The sequence below is a fragment of the Boleophthalmus pectinirostris genome, unplaced genomic scaffold (genome assembly GCF_026225935.1).
Source record: "Boleophthalmus pectinirostris isolate CB_2022bp ecotype Guang Dong unplaced genomic scaffold, ASM2622593v1 HiC_scaffold_2826, whole genome shotgun sequence".
Lineage (NCBI taxonomy): Eukaryota > Metazoa > Chordata > Actinopteri > Gobiiformes > Gobiidae > Boleophthalmus > Boleophthalmus pectinirostris.
Window position 1 is genome coordinate 1,997,098 of NW_026571291.1, and position 3,999 is coordinate 2,001,096.

Genomic DNA, 3,999 nt, shown 5'->3' on the forward strand with positions numbered 1-3,999 from the left:
CTTCTTCTCTGCCTCCTCTTCCTCCTCTGCTCCCCTGGCTCTGCTCCCGTCTGCTCTGTCTCTGCTCCTCTGGCTCGTCTTCTCGCTGGGCCAGTGTTTTCTCTGGACCCTGTGACTGGACAAATCACATTATGACACTTTGAACACACCTTATCAAAGAACATTACAGACAAACAGATCGCTGTAAAGAAGGCAGCGACACAAAACAGGGACGCACCAGGACTGGACACTCAATCAGAACCTTTTCAAAATAGAGAGATGACAAACGCCTGTGACCTCAGCGCAGATTAGACACAACTGATTCAAGAAGAAGAGTCACTGTGGTCATTAAAAGGCTCATATTGCACTTTAAAAAAAAATCAGTTTTCTTCTAAAGTTGAATCACGTGAAAAGGTTGAGTTTGTGTTTTTGTTCCTGTTACAAAAAGCCAAATCTCTGGGGTAAATACTTCCAAAACTGTGTCTAACTTTAACCTTTTTTGTTAGAAGTTTTTGTTAGAAAATAGATCACAAACACACTGTATTAAAGGTTCATTACGTAAAATTTCTGGTTGAGAATCTGCAGTCGTTATTGCTTAGCCGACAAAATGTGCATTTATTCACTAAGGCGTTATTACTGCTAAAAAATAACCTTAAATGCATTCTTATTGTTCAGCTCCCCCATAGATCTGACATGTCATTTTGCTCAGTGTCTAATTAGTTTAAGTCCAACACTCTGGAACATTCTAAACGAAGCAATAATATCTCCATGGAGACGAGCAGGGACGGTGGTGCATACTAGAGCAGAAAATGTACTGAACCATGCAACAGTTGGAACTTTTTTTTTAGTTTATTTGTGTAAACAGAGAAAACATTTAATTTTTCAGTGGTCCGCCGCTCTCTTATTGTCATGGAGATAAGATTGTTTTGCCTGGAATGTTCCGTATATATATATATATATATATATATATATATATATATATATATATATATATATATATATATATATATATATGGTATTAAACACAACTTTCAATCAATCATCAACATAAAACATAAAGCTCCTAAAGGTTATAGTAAAAAAAAAAAAAAAAAAAGTAATAAAATTTTATAAATAATTGAGAGCTAAAATTAGATAAAGACTAAATAAAAATAATTTAATTTAAAACAAACATAATAATAATTTCATTGATATTAGTTTCAATTAAAAAGCTAAATTAAAAAGATATATTTAGAGATTAACTAAAAATATGAACACCTCAGGTCGACTTTTCAACAGACGGGGGCCGTAAAAACTAAATTACGCCTCACCGCGAATTTTAGTTTGGACTCTTGTGATTTTTTTTGCAAAGTAAAAAAAGAAATTATGCAATATAGATTGGTTTAATGCAATACAGGCAAATTACGGGAAAAGCAATAACATGTCAGACAAGCTGGTACACCATAAAACCATAAACCTCTACAATAACATTTCATAGAGTAGAAGATGTTTCAATTGTGTATCCTTCCCGGGTTAAGTATTGGTAAATTAAGTGAGAATCTTTAGAATTTTTAGCTTTGAAAATGAAACGTTTTCTCAGGGTAATAATTAAATCAACCAGGTCCATTCTGTTTTTAAAGCGTCCCATTAAAGTAGAGACTAAATCGAACTTAAAAACCAAACACATCTTCTCTGCATCCCTCCAAAAAGGTCAAAACTTTACACAATAGTTACGATTTGACAAATAAAAATAAAACATAACACCTTCTAAAAGTCTCTGTATTTTGGATGAAGTTGAACCAAGTCAAAATTAGAAAAAAATTAATCTGTTAAACGCACTTAAAACCAACAATAAAACCTGTAATTTATCTATAATACAGCCTTTAAGCCCCGGTATAGTTGCGTACCTGTAGTAGTGCGTTGGTTCGATTCCCGGTGCCCTGTTGGCGTCTCAGACTCCACATGCAGACTGTCTGAACGTGAACACTGCACATTGATAAAGAGCCGCCTTATCAAACTGTAATAATTAACAGTGATGGAAAAGAAGCCTCTCCTTGACCATTGTTCAAACTGATAATAACTTGACCCCTACACGTATGGTATACTGTACACAAGAGTAGTACTAGTAGTTGTGGTAGTAATATTAGTAGTGGTAATAATAATGGTAGTAGATGTAGTGGTAGTAGTTGTGGTAGTTGTGGTAGTGGTAGTAGTTATAGCAGTGGATGATAAAAATCTCTTAATTCAAGTCATCATAACTTGGCTACATTTTGTTTTTTTGCAGTGTTGCTCAAGGACCCAATGCGCTAGAATTGCACCACCAACCTGCGGGTCAGTGGATCAGGATGTTCATGTTGAGCGCTTGATTCAAACTGCCAGCCTTTGGATCAGTGGACAGACACTCGACCAACTGAGCCGCCGTCGCCATTTACTGAGGTAATAGGCGTTTAATAAAAAAAAGTTGAGTTCTTCAGGACGTTACATTTTATTCAGAAATCGGTTGGTGAGCTGCGACAAACACGGTACAGGCTGGAGACCTCTGCTCTACACTCATTTTCACCAGACTCATCTCGAATGGACATGAGTCTGAGGATACGTTTACACACAGCCACGTATGTTGAGAAACGAATATTTCCCTCCATCTGTTTTCCAAAATCACATCGTGCTCACAGCATCGTTTTCAGAAAAGTTTTTGTTTACATCAACCAGCATAAATACGCCATCGAGCGCCGTCAGAACTACATCAAACCTCTGGGCGGCGCCTGGATTAGATTCAAACCTGTAGCGTTTGTTTCATTACAGTTGAAAGTATTACTCAAAAATACTCTGAAAAACAACGGGCATTAGTGAGCGGGCTCGCCTCTCCACAGATCCGTTAAAGAAGTGGTAAAACTGCTGACCTCCGAGCCTCATTCGACTCGCTCGGTCATGGATATGAAACATCAGCTGTGTGCAAATGCAAACACATGAAAAGTGTTTGCACCAGAAGAAATGCGACTGCTGCTGCTCTGATGCTCCATCATCATCATCATCATCATCATCATCATCAGAGCAAAAGGGAAACTTTGGTCACCCTTTCGGCACATCAGCTGCCTAAAACTCCACTTATCTTACTTTACACGCAAATGCGAAACTGTACTTTTCCAGAATCTCCACCCTAGCCGGAGGTTTTAGAAAGATTCATTTTAACAGGCAAATTTGCCATTTGCGTGTAAAAGACGGGAACAAAGGGAAATGTCTCAGTTTTTTTAAACATTCATGTACATGTAAACAGGGCCTGATACAGGAGCCAGGAACTCAAGAGCTCATATCAGCTCCCTCATCAAGACGGTCCCAACAGAGGATCTACTTTCCTTTTAGTAGAAGTTGTAGTGGTAGTACAAAAATGAATTCCAAGCTTTACTTACCCCCTTTACACCTGTGTCCAGCTGAGTTTGAGAAACATTGTTGTTGGACTGTCCACTCTGTGAATCAGCCCACAAAGTACCGGAAAATTTCACCAAAACAAAATACCAGTGGACGCATACCAAGAATATTTGACACAGTTTAATTTTTAACATTGCGAAACTCTCTCTTTGAATTCTGTATTTTGTAGCATGTTTTTTTGTGAGTCACACTTGGTCTCTGAAGTTTTAGTTATGTGTGGAATGCAGATGGAAGGTGTGGGCAAAATGCTATGATTTCCTAAGATCTGATTACAATCAAGCATGATAAGAGGACGACAGGATGGGTAACGGTTAATATTTAATCACCAGAGACAAACCCACACGAGATTCAAGACGTCTGCTTCATTACAGGACCAGATTGTGACGTATACAGTATGAAAAATTATGTTTAAAGGAGTTAATCTGGTGATGACTGCTTCTTTTCATATTACTGTATTTTCCAGGCTGTTAGTTGCTCTGGACACACTGTCATTAAATGGTCTATTTTTGAACTTTATTCACAAATAAACTGCACTGGACTTTAAAGGAAACACAACAGTTGGATGTGTGAGTGGTTTTGTTTGTTTGTTCGTTCTCGGTGACTCTGGGCTTTGTT